Consider the following 7,582-nt stretch of genomic DNA (forward strand, 5'->3'; position numbering starts at 1 on the left):
AATCCTTTCTCTGTGTAATCCATTCTAAGGCTCTAATCACAATAATCTGTTTAACTTTTAGATTTCATCGGTGCCCCCTTCCTCTTCAATCTCTCATTTCTGTCCTCAAAGATGTTTGTTTTAAAAAGGGGAAACCATTTTCTCCCTGGTGCCTTGCCATAATTATTACCACCACCCCTTTCATTACTAAGATGTCCCAGTCTGCGGGGAAAATCGCTCAGTCCTCCTCTTGATAGCACCTAGTATGTGCTAAGTTGTGTACCAAAACCAAGGATTCCAGAGTTCACTGAACAAAGTCATTGCCCCAGTTTCTTTGACTCTTAGTGAGAGAAAAGTGTTAATAGACTGAAGAATGTCTCCTATAGATGTCAGGTGTAAATAAATGCTGTGAGAAGCAGTAAGGCCAACAGAGAAAGATGCAAGGACACAAGGAGGAAGAGAAGTAAGAAGGGAGAGAGGGCGAAGAATGAACTACAATGAGGATGAAGAGCTGAGGGAGAGCCTGATGGATGACATTTTTTGAGCAGAGAACTTAATTAAAAAAAAAAAAAAAAAGACTGAAGCACATTGTGGGTAAAGAATTTTCCAGAGAGGAGAGCAATTTGAACAGCACAGGGCTAAATACTACTTCCAGTTCTCAGTGATGTTGGTCTAAAAGCAAAAATCTGGGCCATTATCCCACAAAAGCTTCATAAATATACACAACCTTGTATATTCACAAAAATATATAAAACCTTGAATATATCTTAATACTAACACCAAAATAACTTTCAATAAGACAACTTCTTGTTTTAAGAGCTGAATTCTGCAAACTTAAGGAGATTCTACAAAAGTAAGAGGGGTACAAAAGGACACTCTTGCCATCCACATGGATTCCACACTCACCAGAATCAGCTGACGGGGAAAATGGCCGCACGCAGGTCCCCTGCATCTTCCCCGGGCTGTGCTGTGACCCGCTCCTGAGATGCAGACCGTCGGAGGCTGGCTGGAAACTGCAGAGACTTCTGCCTCGGACTGCACGTTTATGGAAGGAGTGGACAATCCAATCAGCAGGTAATCCTGAGACACGCCCTATCTCAGATCAAGGGGATTACAGAGATTCTTAAATCATTATACACGAAGACAATAGTATGGGGCTGTTGACTCTGTTGTATACGGTCTTAGATGAAAAAAATATAACACATTTGTGTTACGTGTATGGGGTGGTATTTGTGGTTTCTCTCAACTTTGTAATATTTCTTTTCTCCCACTATGGATAACTTCTACAAAAATAGGGATGGAAGTTTCTATATACAAAAATTTCCAAACAACTTATGGAAATAATAATAGGAAAGAAATTGAGACTTTAAATGTTCATCAATAAAGAACATCCAAAATGTTTATTGGCAAGTCTGTCTGTAATGTCTATATCACAGAGCCATTCCAACAAAATTAGTGTTTTATGCATTTACATTTCACCTAATTCCTGATAAACTTGAGATAATGTCAGCCATTTAACTCTTTCCCTCCTCTTTGGCTTAAATAGTCTTTTTTTTTTTTTTTTTTTTTGAGGTAGAGTCAGTTTACAGTGTTGTGTCTTAAATAGTCTTTTTACTCTTTTTTACTTCACTGAATAGGGTTTAACTCTTTTATGATTCCATTGTTCCCTCTACCAACTTGTCAATCACCATTGTATGCAAATCTGGGAGTAGTTCTATTAGCTATTAAATTGTGAATCCTTCACTTATGTAGCCAAACACGGACAATTACTTTAAGCACCTTTTGCAGATGTTATAATGCCTTAGAAAACTCTCAGATCCCCTTTAACTGTCCTGACTTTTCTGGGACTGCAGTCACGCATTTTAATTCTACGTGTATTTTAATCTCCATGAGCTGTATCTGAAATTGCTTTGTAAAACACAGTTTATTTACATGTATTTCTAAAAAGTCCTTTGCTTTCCTCTTCATTCCTTCCTGCAGTCCTGGTTTTCCATCTGGGGATTATTTCCCTCTGGAAAACTTAATAAATCACTCTAGTATTTTGTCTAATTCAAGGCTGCGAACAATGAAATGTTCCACTTTGAGTTTTTTCAGATGTCTTTACTTAGGGCACTGTTGATGCTGAATATAGAATTCTTGTTTGAGAAGAGAGTTTTTTTCAGTGCTTAAAAAATGGTGCTCTGTTGAGACCTATCTTATTTGTTTAAACATCCCCAGTTAGCTTTTTCTTCCTTATTTGGCCAATGTATTCTCCCAAATCTTTTACCTTAATGTTGATTTTTAGACCATAGCATAGCACATTATCAGTTCCTGTGTGTTTACTTTCATTCAGGAATGTTGACTTAATTGTATCTCTGGGTTGATGTCTTTTATTAATTTGAAATCTGCTTCTGTATTTTCACTTCTGCTATGAATTCCTCCCCCATGTTCTCTTTACTCTCTTTAATCACATCCCATTTCTTTTTTAACTCTGTTCTGCATTTTTCACAATTGTTCACTCTGTGTTTTTGTTGGCATATTTGCCCTTGAACTGTCTTGAAATTTAGTAATCCAGTCTATTGCTGGAATCAGAGTCTTTTTAATTACCTGAATTCTTTATATGTTTCTTTAAAACAAACACCACACCCAGCTTTAATTTTGTTTAAAAGAGCAGTTTCACAATGAGGAAAACATATCTTCCTTTTGATACAATAAAATTCAAACTGATAGGGGAAAATTGTAACTTGGGTCATGTTAAGATGTATCAGGAGTCAGTATTCAACAAAATTCACCAAAAGGACAAGACAGAAAACCTGATTAGAGACAGTGATTAGCATTACATACATCTGGTAACATATAAGCTGAAAAATGTAAGTTGTTTTGAGTTGAAACGTGCTGTAATTGAAAAACATTGTATTTCAAGGCTCAGAAGGAAGAAAAGGATATAATGTAACTTGTTCTTCCCTCTGATACGGACTGCATTTTGAAATGACAATGTTTTGATTTCTTTGGTTAAACACAGACGTTCTAAAAACCAGTTTCTCTATTTGTGTTTATGTTCTTTAATATGTGTTCTACAAAATTCAAATTACACAGGCCACCTTGCTATATTTCTATTGGTGTTGACTGGATAAATCCATGTGTGATGGCCAATATTTTGTGTCCACTTGTCTGGGCTAAGGGATACCCAGATAGTGGTTAAGTGCCGTTTCTGGGTGTGTTCTTGACGGTTAGAAGAGATTAGCACTTAATTCCAGTAAACTGAGTAGAGACCCACCCTCACAACGTGGGACAGTGTTACTTAATCTCCTAAGGGCTCAAATGGAACAAAAAGGTGAAGGAAGGGTGAATCCATTCTCCTTTCCTGAGCCGGGGCATCAATCTCTTCCTGTAATAATTATATCCATCAAAATATATTATCCTCATTATTTATATAGAATCACTATGTTCTCTATGCCTTCAATCTCCTATATTAGAAGCACGTTAATTGTGTAACACAAAAGTATACAAATGGCCACAATGACTGTTACTGACAGTACCACGGCCCTGGGAAAGGCATGGTGGTACTGTCAGTAAATTCATCTGTTGCTGATGGGAATACAAAATAGTCCAATCACTTAAGAAATAGGTGTGGCAATTTGTTTTATAATAAGTCACACAACGTTTAATGCAGCTTTCCCATTCAAGATAGTTGCTTTTCTGGAATAAAAACTTATGCCCATGAAAAACACCAGATACTAATTCTTATTAGAAACTCAGTTCATAAGTGAGTCTTGGTGACTGAATGTGGTTGTTCACAGGGACTTTAAAAAGAGAGGGGAAAATCCCTGATAAATAGAGGTAAAGCTGTTTGGTTGTTTTCTAATATCTGAATGAAAAAATAATAGATCTATCCACACACACAGTTATAGGTAATATAGATAATATTATTTATCTGAGTGGTTTATTTTTCAAAAGCCAAAAATGTGATAGAGGCTTCTGAGATAAAAACCTCACTGCCTATTTCTCTTAGAATCTATTTTATTCCTTCAACCTTCCAAAAAATTCTTATCAGGTCTTATCAGAATAACACAGAACTTTGGGGCAAAGATGCAGCCTAGTGGCCCCACGCTGGAAGCCACGATGGAGCAGGTCTCCACGGCCGTGACGAGGGGTGCTTCTTGGCGCTTCTCAATGACCCACAAGACCGCAGCCGTGATGACACACAAGCACAGAGCCATGCAGACCAGTGACATCCCCAAGGAGTCCTCGAGGGCCAGGAGTTTCACAGCTTTGGGGAGGCAGCGGTTCCTCTCACTGTTTGGATACTCTTGAGCTGGGCCCTGGACACACTGCTCTGCATCTGGGGGGAAAGCAGACTCAGCATTTCATTTTCACTCTTCATTTTTCCCACATGTAAATATTGTCACCTTTCTAGTCATTGGGAACGTTGGTCCCCTCTGATGTGACACTGAAACACACCAAATTAAGACTGTATTCCTGACCAAGGGACAATGCTTTCAGGTGCAGATAAGACCCAAACCATTCAATAATGAATCCTAAGCCTGTGGTGGCACTGGGAAGGCTCTGTAGCTCCGGGTCACCAAGGACACAGATTCTTCCCAACTGCTTTCTCTACTATCCCCAGTACACAGGCAAAAAAAAAAAAAATTTAAAAATAGGGAAATCTGGCTTCATCAGTTAAAGTCTTTTGTGTATCAGTGTACACTATGAAGAAAGTGAAGACACAATAAAGCAAAAGGCAGAAAATATTTGGAAATCTTAGTTTGATGAGGGATTAACAGCCAGGATAAACAGAGAACTCCTACAAACCCAGAACAACAACACAACATAACCCATTTAAAAAAAGAACAAAGGATTTGAGTAGATGTTTCTCCAAAGAGGTACAAATGGCAGATAAGTACGTGAAAAGATGCTCAACAGCAATACTCACTACGAAGTGCAAACCAAACCATGAGATCAGTCATTCCAACCACTAAAATGATATTATTTAAAAAATAATAATTAAAATAAGAAGTGTTGTTGAAAATGTAATAAGTAAAATAAGTGTTGGTGAAAAATTGGAACTTCTGTACATGGCTGATGAGAATATAAAATGGTGCAGCTGCGTGGAAAAACAGTGTGGTAGTTCCTCAAAAAATTAAATACAGAATTGCTGTAAGAATAAGCAATACCTCTTCTAAGCATGTACCCAAAGAAAGGAAGGTAGAGACTTGAATAGACATTTCTGTGATATTCTTATCAGTCTTACTTACAAATACAAAAAGATGGAAACACTTCAAATGTCTATTGAGGGATGAATGGATAAACAAATGTCAGCGTGACAGAAGTTGATCCCTGGCAGGTCACTTGGGGTAGAGGGTAAAAATCACCGACAGTTCCTTATCTCCCTGCACCTGCAGCCTTGCAATCTGGTGTTGCAGACCCTTCGAACAAGCGATGGAAGTCTATTTCTCCATGGCTCGACTCTGGCTTGGCCATGACTTGCTTTGGCCAATGGAATAAGAGAAATGTGATGTAACAGGAGGCTTAAAAAGCCCCCGAGCATGAGGCATGCCTTCTCTTGCTGCTGGGAGCTCTATGACCAACACATGGACAAGCCAGAGCTAGTGTGTTGGCTGGTGAGAGGCCACATGAAGGAGAACTGAGGACCCCTGGCCATGAGTCAGCATCCTCCAGAGGACACCTGGCTAACCTGCAGGTGACTGCAGACTCGTAGGGAAGCCTAGTGCACACCAGAGGAACTGCCCGGCTGACCTGTACACTAGTGAGCAGTAGTGAATGATTGTTTTAATCCAGTAAATTGGGGGTTGTTTGTTATGAAGAAAGAGATAACTGATGCAAAATCTTAACAGAAAGCAAAAGGTGGATTGACAGGAGTCACTGTTTCAATCAGGGACTGAAAACCGAGTGACAGAGCTCTCCAGTCCCTGTGAATTCTCTCTTGCCCTTCTCATTGCTAAGTATTGAGAGGCATGTAACTGGGAAGGAAGGAGACTTTGGAGGTTCTTACTGAAACAGCTGGAAAAGGAGATTGGAGCCACTGAGGTTCCCAAGGAGGTTGTGGAAGTCACAGAGATTGAGAAGAAAGCATCAAAATGCGAATAAAGCCTCATCTCCTTGGAGATGCCAGAGACAAGGGGCTGTGATGCCCAGCCTGACTCACAGAAGGTAGAATTAGGAGGAGGTCGGTAACCAGGGCGCTAAGGCTTCCTTCTTCCATGAGGCACTCGTCTTGGTTGGGAAGGACCGATCAGTTGCCCCTGCAAGGGTCATGGGGCCACATAGGATTTGCACACTTATCCCTGGGGATGGAGGTCAATGCTGGTCTGTTGTAACATGTGGAGAGCAGATAAGATCGAGGTGGGCTGTCTGAAAGGATTTAAGGAACTGAGGGAGGAGTTGGACCACTGGTGGAAGAACAGATACCATCAGAAGGTCAGGTGCCTTCTAGACCACGGGGATGCCTCCTACATCCTTCCTCTGACCATCTGCCTCTCTGTGTGTGATGCAGCCCTCAGTGGGTAGGGGGACCTCACATGGAAAGGAAGAGTGAGCCGAGAGAAATCTAGAGGCAGACATGGTTGTAACCTGTGGCCAGAGCTCAGTATCAATTGAAGACTCCACGTGAGGTGCAGGACAAGAAGCTCACAATTGACAAAGAGGTGGTTCCTGTCCAGGTTGTAGGAACCAAGCTGAGTGACACTGTGGGTCTGATGGCTTAGTTCCTAGTAGAGCTGCTCCCTGTCCAGCGTGAGACCCACAGCGTCAGAATGGTTGGTGCAGATGGCATCAACTCCACTGGCCGTTCCACCCTTTTCAGGCCCAGGGAGAGAAACACATGGGTCTGGGACAGGACAGAGGGTATCTCTGGGAAGACGTCTTATCATCAGCTCACTTGTATGTGGATGCCTGCTTATCTGCTCCTTTGATCCAGACGTGAAGTGCTCACAAAAGAAGGGGCATCTCTGAGCCACAAAGGACGGGAGTGGATGTTTTAGAGTCAGTTAACCATCAGTTCAAACCTTAGCTCTGTTACTTGTTGAATCATTCTGACTCAGTACTCCTGTCTTTGGTGTGTGAATAATCACTTTTTTGGAACTTGACGGGATTCAGAAATGATTGATAAAAGTCACCCAGCAGCGGTGTCAGGTACATTATGAGTGCTCATTAATTAATTAATTTCCTAATTAAACAAGTGATTACAGAGCACCCACAGTCCCTCGCGAGACTGGACAGCAGCTGTGAACTCATCATCTCCGGGTATGATGATCCAACCCAAGTTTTGGAACTGAGCCACTGAGTATGAGCCACTGCACAGCAGAGACCCCACCACACCACTGCCCACCTGCCTCATGCTTTACCAGCTCTCTGGGGCAGCAGGAAAAACTAAGGCTGAAGGCATTTCCTGGTGATTCTTCAGGTTGCACTGCTAGAGAATATTATGGGGAGAAAAGAAGTGTCCCTTGGACCTCAGCAGGGTGGAAGTGACCTTGAGGTAAGCTAATTCTATCTCTGATCTCCTAGGTACTTGATAAAGGTGCAGTGTCAGGTGTGTTGCCTGGTGATGTTGCTTACAGTTAAAATGACCCGCTGTTGACAACCTGCATCTCTTCTGGTGGGG

The sequence above is a fragment of the Camelus ferus genome, chromosome 22, assembly GCF_009834535.1.
Source record: "Camelus ferus isolate YT-003-E chromosome 22, BCGSAC_Cfer_1.0, whole genome shotgun sequence".
Classification (NCBI taxonomy): domain Eukaryota; kingdom Metazoa; phylum Chordata; class Mammalia; order Artiodactyla; family Camelidae; genus Camelus; species Camelus ferus.